This window comes from Macaca thibetana, chromosome 4, assembly GCF_024542745.1.
Source record: "Macaca thibetana thibetana isolate TM-01 chromosome 4, ASM2454274v1, whole genome shotgun sequence".
Taxonomy (NCBI): Eukaryota; Metazoa; Chordata; class Mammalia; order Primates; family Cercopithecidae; genus Macaca; species Macaca thibetana.
In genome coordinates this window covers 125,913,270-125,921,419 of record NC_065581.1, presented here as the reverse complement: position 1 = coordinate 125,921,419, position 8,150 = coordinate 125,913,270, and the positions used below count along the sequence as shown (strand labels likewise).

Sequence of the window (8,150 nt, the reverse complement as noted above, 5' to 3'; positions counted from 1 at the left end):
CAGATTAATGAAAGTTCCTTTTGAAAACTTGTCTTTAGGCCGGGCTGGGTGGCTCATGCCTGTAATGAGCACTTTGGAAGGCCGAGGAGGGTGGATCACCTGAGGTCAGGAGTTCGAGACCAGCCTAACCAAAATGATGAAACCCCGTCTCTATTAAAAATACAAAATTAGGTGGACCTGGTGGGGCATGCCTGTAATGTCAGCTACTTGGGAGGCTGAGACAGGAGAATCACTTGAACCCTGGAGGCAGAGGTTGCAGTGTGCGGAGATCGTGCCACTGCACTCCAGCCTGGGTGAGAGAGCAAAACTCTGTCTCAAAAAAAAAAAAAAAAAAAAAAAAAAGTGGAAAATAGGATTTTTTTTTTTTTTTTTTTTTTTCAGACAGAGTCTCGCTCTCTCACCCAGACTGGAGTGCAGTGGCACGATCTTGGCTCACTGCAACCTCCGCCTCCTAGGTTCAAGCAATTCCCCAGCCTCAGCCTCCTGAGTAGCTGGGACCACAGGTGTGCGCCACCACTCCTGGCTAATTTTTTGTATTTTTAGTAGAGACGAGATTTCGCCGTGTTAGCCAGGGTGGTCTCCATCTCCTGACATCGTGACCCGCCCGCCTCGGCCTCCCAAAGTGCTGGGATTACAGGCGTGAGCCACTGCGCCCAGCCAAAAACTTGTCTTTAATAACAATTTAATTAAGATATTAAATGTTACTTCTCAAGTAGTGGAGAAGCTTAAATGCCAATTAGGATTTTTTAAATATTGCAGCCATTTAAAAATTGAACTCTGACTTAATACTTGATGGTCTTTTGGAATAAATGAAATCATCCAGGAAGAGAGCTAGTTTTAGCTACTGCTTGATTCTGTGCTTAGAGAATACCATTAGGGTCTGTTTCTAGGTGCTGCACTGTGGTCCATAGCATATTCAACTTTACGTAGTTATTCTACTTTCAAGTTCTGCAGCGGAAGAATTGCCTCCTGCAGCTTCTTTATAATTCTAGGGATTCCCACACTCTCTCTCTTTGACTCAGATTGGGTCAATGTGCTCATCCCATCCTTTAAACACTCATAGTGACTGGGGTCTAGGTGGGTGGACGATGGTGGTGAGGTGAGCTCTTTCGCTTAGGCTCCACCTCACAGTAAAGAGGAGTCACCTTTTCCTAAGCACATGAATTGGGGATGCGGTTGTTCATCCAAAGCAAAATTGGGGTATTGTTACCATCATGAGGAAGAGTGGATACCTTGGGGAAAAAGAACATATATCCACCCTAAGGTAGAACTCAGATGTTTCGGCAGCAGAGCTGGTCAGAATTTGAGGTCAACGATCTCTAGACTGCTTCATGAAATTCTTTTTTCTGATATAGAACTTTAGAAAAGAAGGGTATAAATATCAGTTGAGATATTAAATACTGTCATATCATTGCTACGGACTAAATTGCATTCTCTCTCCTGTCACTCCCAATTCATACGTTGAAGCTCTAACTCCCAATATGATGGAATGTATTGTTGAGGATTTGGAGGTGATTAGGATTAGATGAGGTCATGAGAGTGGGATTAGTGGCTTTTTTTTTTTTTTTTGAGATGGAGTCTCGTTCTGTCACCCAGACTGGAGTGCACTGGCGCAATCTTGGCTCACTGCAACCTCCACCTCCCGGGTTCAAGGGATTCTCCTGCCTCAGCCTCCTGAGTAACTGGGACTACAGGTGTGTGCACCATGCCCTGCTAATTTTTTGTGTTTTTAGTAGAGATGGGGTTTCACCATGTTAGCCAGGATGGTCTCGATCTCCTGACCTCATGATCCACCAGCCTTGGCCTCACGAAGTGCTGGGATTACAGGCGTGAGCCACCGCACCTCACCCTAGTGGCTTTTTAAGAAGTGGAAGAGTAAGAACTTTGACTCTCTGTCATGTGAGGACCCAGGGAGAAGGCAGTTGACTACAAGCCAGGCAGTAGATCCTCACCAGACACTGAATCTGTTGGCACCTTGATCTTGAACTTCCCAACCTCCAAAACTGTGAAAAGTAATGTCTCTGATTTAAGTCACCCAATCTCTAGTTTATTATAGTACCCCAAGCAGACTAATACAATTGTGTTCAGGAAATGAATAGTTCAAAGAACTTGTCTTCATAGCCCAGACATGCTTTTGGTATATAAAGAGTTATTCTAGTAAAGGTCATCAAGTGTTTCTATTGGAAGAACATTCAAATGTAAAATGTTTGGCCAGGTGTGGTGGTGCACACCTCTAATCCCAGCACTTTGGGAGGCCGAGGCTGATGGATCACCTGAGTTCAGGAGTTTAAGACCAGCCTGGCCAACATGGTGAAACCCCGTCTCTACTAAAAATAAAAAATTAGCCGGGTGTGGTGGCACACCCCTATAGTTCCAGCTACTCGGGAGGCTGAGGCAGGAGAATCGCTTGAACCCAGGGGGCTGAGGTTGCAGTGAGCCAAGATGGCACCACTATACTCCAGCCTGGGCGACAGAGACTTCGTCTCAAAAAAAAAAAAGATTGTTTTTCAGTGTTCAGTATGTTTTCTCACATGCCTATCTAGCAGTGATATCATACAACTCAATCTGTATCTTATGGACAACCACAAAGCATCTTGATTTGGAAATATATACACCTCATATTCGTATTGACAACATTATCCAATCATTTGGAAACATAATTTATGAGGAAGCTAAAGGTACTGCATTTCAGCCATTTTGTCAACGAAGTCTCTACCTCAAGTAGTTCACTAATGAGGAGAGAGATTTATTTCTCAGTATCAAGTTTATGACATGAACATCTGTTTTACAGCCAATATTTACCTGGTTTTTTTTTTCATCTTTAATTCTTGGACTTTAGATAAAAAGGACAAAGTAAATCACATAGTCAAATTGGCTGATTCCACATAAGCTCAGAGAGAAGAGTTCTCTTTCAGAAAAATGATTTAATCTTAAATCTGTGTCTGAAAAAATATCATCTGTAAACTTTAGCTGGAAAGTGTTCTAAGAATGTAGAGGTATTCCCCATGGTTTTGATTGTGTTCATCCTGAAAGATTCAATTTAATAAGAGAAAGGGTTGGGTCTTTTGAAAACAGTAAGAAAATCAATTATCAGAGTTTCCATTTTCTCTGGGCAATTTTCACCATTTCAGCATGCCCAAGAGAGAAATGACGTGTGATTTTGTTATGCTGAAGAATTTGGCAAGCCGGCTAATGGTCTTACTAAAAGTGAAGAAATCCCTTTGGTGGCAGATGCAGGAAGTTATGTCTGAATCATTTGGAACCATTGTAGAGAAGCCTTTGTTCCAAAAGAGATGTGTGGGGATTTTCTTGGGAAGAAAAGGTGTCTGAATATTCTTAAACCTCAAACAGATTTATCAAACTTGCTGCTTCATTTAATCCTTTGCCAAATGGGCTCATTTTTCATCCAACAGACTTCTCCCTAGCCATCTTCATCTTAAAAAAAGTCACCCTCAAAACTCATCTTGTGTTTCTTTCACTGCTGTGATGATGAAATCTGTCTCAAAAGAAGCACGTCGGTGTTGACTTCATCATCTTAGAGGCTGTAACATACAGGTAAGGCTGTTACTTAGAAACATACTCTCAGAAAGGTTTTTTGGAAGTTTTTAGGGAGGGGGTGAAGAAGAACTAGGGAAAGGTAGATGGTGAATAGAATAACCTGAAGTCATGAGTCAAGTTCAACAACAACAGTAAGTCAAAGCAATATCACTGAACATTGGTGAGAATAAATAGAAATGGAATGAGACTACAGAGGAAAATGAGTAAATTTAGTATCCAGAAATACTCTTAATGGGAAATTCTATTAGCTTGTCTCTCATCAGAGTTAGGTGAAGTAATAATCTCCAAAAGGCGGGGCTGTTACCTCTGCAGGCATTTAGAACTGGTCTGAACAAATCGGCTGCAAGCTTTTTGTGGTGGAAGAATGCTGTAGAACGGAGCTGCGAAAGCAAGTATAATTTCTCTGACTCCCTCTGACTTTCACTTAATTATGTACAGGAAGTTCAAAAATCCTGCTGCGTCTTTCTTGCCAATTTCAATACAAATTCTCCCTGGCCAGAAAACTGATCATTTGGTATATAACCTTTTTTTTTTGGTTGATTCCTTAGGTTCTCCACAACATCATCTGACATTCTGCTACATAAATAGCTATACTTTTAAATAAAATGAGTCAAACACTAGTGTCAGGCATTTAAAGAGGCTCTCTCACCCTTTAAGATCACTATAATCCCTCTTTTACATAAGAGGCAATAATGCTCAGACTCTAAGCTAGTGAGTTGAAATGCAAACTCTGAACCATCTCATCAGACTAAAAAAGAGCATAGGTTTAGATTTAAATGAACTCCTGTGTGAATTCTGGCTTAGCATGCCTATTTCTGTCCCAATCTATTCTATAATCTCCTTTATCCTTGTAGTGGAATTATTTTAAATTCTATCTTGAGACCCTTGTCTGGGAGCTTATATGATTCACTCCATCACTGCCCAAACGAGATAGACCAGGCGGCTGGATCCTCCTCTTAGTAGAGGTGGATGCTTTTTTAGTGGATGTAAATGGATCAATCCATGACTTAATTGTGCATGAAATAGAGATTTTTAAAATTTTTCTATAACCAAATTCAATTTCTGTCATAAATGCTAAATTTCTACCTGGTAATGACAAATTTAATTCTTCTAATTCAGGATAAACCTAGCCAAATTAGGATTTTTAAGACATTATTTCACGGTAAAATCATTCAATTTAGGCTTCTTCCCCCAAATTTCAATTAGCCCAAGTGGCATCTAACTTTAAGGAGGTGTTATATGAATTAGGTAACCCCAAGTTATTTGCATTTCTTCTTTTCCTAAGAATGGAAGTAGCAAGGTATAAAGTGTTATAATAATAGTAATTTGCGAAGAGGTAAGACGATCCTACAGGAGTAAACCAGTTTGCTGGAAATCGGTATTTTCAGTTAAGGGCCAAAATTGTGTAGCATTAGCTCCCAGAAAGCCCCTGGAATTGTGCCAGCAGACGCAGCCATGAATTTGGCAGTGGCTGCTGTAGCCTTAAGGCAAGGTAGGTCTTTGCTATAGGATCAAAGGACAGACTGTAATAAGCTATGGATTTTTGGTGCTTTCCTTGTAATTAAAGCTATTATGGAATCGGAATTTTATTTAGAAGCTTCTTTACTCCAATCAAAAAAGACAGTACATTCAATATTAGGACTTTACTGTCCTAATGAAGAGCAACTTCATTTGCTTTAAGAACACTGCAAGATGGACAATTTTGGAAACATATGGAATTCTCCCAAAGTGGCCACTATAATTCCAAATCATCATTGGTGAAATAGTGCCAGTTTGTGAGATGTGTGCAAGCATTTGGGTAATAAAGAAGCAAGTGTCTGTACTGGCAGAAGTGCACACTTGAACTGAGATTACCCTTGGGCAAATGATCATGGTCAGTTGAATGTGTTGGTTCTGCGTTTTTTGTCTTGAGCCCCTAACCAGTGGTTGGCCACCCTTGACCAGAGACTTGATAATTTGTGGCCCTCAGCAGATAGAATTTTTGAATATTCTGTCTCTCATATTAAGTGTCAGTTGTAAACACAGAACAGAGGAAAAATGGACCTTGTACAGTTTTTGGTTGGTGACGTGAAGTAAATTTCATTTACTGGGGAACATCAGTTTGACAAACTTTTTATTAACAGCTTTGTTGAGGCCAAATTGACATACAATAAAATGCACATAATTAAACAATAAACGTTGAAAAGCTTTGACATTTGTTTGCACCCAGCATGACAATCAAGATAATGAAAATATGCATCATAAGCTTCCTCATGCCCCTTGGTAATACCGCCTTCTTCTCCCTGCTCCCCATACCTCTGAGTCCTCAAGCAACCACTGATCTGCTTTCTAACATGGTAGATTAGTTGGTGTTCTAGAATTTTACATACATGGAATATAGTATGCATTTTGAGAAAAAAATACATGTTTTTTCACTCAGCATAATCATTTTGAGATTCTTCCATGTTTTGTGTGAGTCAATAGTTCACTTTTTGCATTGATTTGTATTCTGTTATATGGGCATACCAAAAATTGTTTATCCACTCACCTGAACATAAACATTGAAGCCTTTTTCCCCCCGGATTTCTGCTGCTATAAATAAAGCTGCTATAAATGTTCATCTACAAGTTTTGTGTATAGATATATGCTTTGTTTTCCTTTAAGTAAATATCTAGGAGTGGAATTGCTGCATCATATGGCAGGGATATAATTAGCTTTTTAAGAAACTGTCAGTTGCTCCATTGTGCAACGTAGTAATGGCGGCAACAAAGCCAGGGCTGCTCCATGAAGAGGAAGCAAAGAGGGCTTGCCAGGACAGTGATGGAGAAGAACAAAAAGGGAGGATTGCCTCAATAAAAGGAGGGCAGCTTTGCCAGTTTGTAATTTAAAATACTGAAGCAGAGTCTTTGAAGCAACAAGGAAATGCACACTATGCCAAGAAAGATTACAACGAAGCTTATAACTATTAGACAAAAGCCATAGATATGTGCCCTAAAAATGCTAGCTATTATAGTAATAGAGCAGCCATATTGATGATGCTTGGAAGGTTTTGGGAAATGCTTGGAGATGCTTTCACAGTCAGTGAAATTGGCTGATGGTTTCTTCCGGGGACATCTACGAGAGGGCAAGTGCCACCTCTCTCCAGGGAATGCCATGGCAGCACATTGCAGTTTTCAGAAAGCCCTAGAACTGGATCATAACAATGCTCACTCGCAACAGGAGTTCACAAATGCTAATGCAGTTGTGGAATAGGAGAAAGTCACAGAAACAGGTTTTGAGAAGTGGGCTTTTCAGAAGGTTGTTTTCTGCATGGACTATGCCCTAGAATTTGCTCCTGTCTGCCATCACTTCCATATCCCTCAAAGCAGAATGTTTAGCAATGCCGGGTCATTATCCAGAAACACAGTCTGCGGCCAGTGACATTTTATGAATGGATTCCACCAATGTGGATGCTCTGTATGTACGCGGTCTTTGCCTTTATTATGAAGATTGTATTGAGCAGGCAGTTGTTCAGTTTTTTGTACAGGCTCTCAGAATGGCTCCTGACCATGAGAAGGCCTGTGTTGGGTGCAGAAATGCCAGAGCATTTAACACAAAGAAAGAAGACTGGAATAAAGCATTTAGGGAAGGAAATTACAAACTAGCTGGTGAACTGGACACGGAAGCCCTGGGATAGACCTCAACAATATAAAAGCAATTGCTAAACTCTACTGAAACCGGGATACAGTTAATTCTGAGCTTGGGAAACTAGATGATGCAATAGACAGCTGCACAAATGCAGTGAAGCTCCTGGCGCTTACATAAAAGCCTGCTTGAGAAGAGCTCAGTGTTTGATGGACACAGAACAGTATGAGGAAACAGTGTGAGGCTATGAAAAAAGTATATCAGATGGAGAAAACAAAAGAATACAAACAGCTCCTAAAAAATGCACAGCTGGAACTGAAGAAGAGTAAGAGGGATAATTACTACAAAGTTCTGGGAGTGGACAAGAATGCCTCTGAGGACAAGATCAAGAAAGCTTATTGGAAACAGACCTTTATGTACCATCCACATCGGCATGATGGAGCCAGTGCTGGGGTTCAAAAGGAGGAGGAGAAGATCAAGGAAGTGGCAAGGTCTTTACCATCCTCTTTGATTCCAAGAAAACGATTCATTATCACAGTGGACAGGACCTGGATAAGGAGGACATGAATTTGGGTGATTTTGATGCAAACAATATCTTCAAGGTATTCTTCTATGGTCCTGCGGGCTTCAGCTTTGAAGCGTCTGGTCCAAGAAGTTTCTTTCTTCAATTTGGCTAATGAAGGGCAACCATCCAGAATCCAGAAAATGCAGTCACTCAGTTTAAATATAATTAGTAGATCATTTTTATTGAGAGGAATATTTAAATCTCCAACCATAATTTGTCTGCCTCTCCTGTAGTTCTATCAGTTTTTGCTCGATGTATTTTATTATTAGGTGCATAAATGTTTAGATTTGTTTATGACCTCCCTTTGTCATTATGAAATAAACTTGAGAAATTCCATGTAATATTGTTTGCTGTGAAATCTATCGTGTCTGCTAGTAATATAGTCACTACAACTTTCTTTTAGTTAAGGTTAGCAAGATTATCT

At 40.2% G+C, this 8,150-nt stretch overlaps 1 pseudogene; it reads left to right on the top strand.

The window, feature by feature from the left end:
- The first annotated feature begins 6,371 nt into the window (after window positions 1-6,371).
- LOC126952593 (dnaJ homolog subfamily C member 7-like) lies at window positions 6,372-7,936 on the top strand (annotated as a pseudogene).
- The last annotated feature ends 214 nt before the right edge of the window (window positions 7,937-8,150 follow it).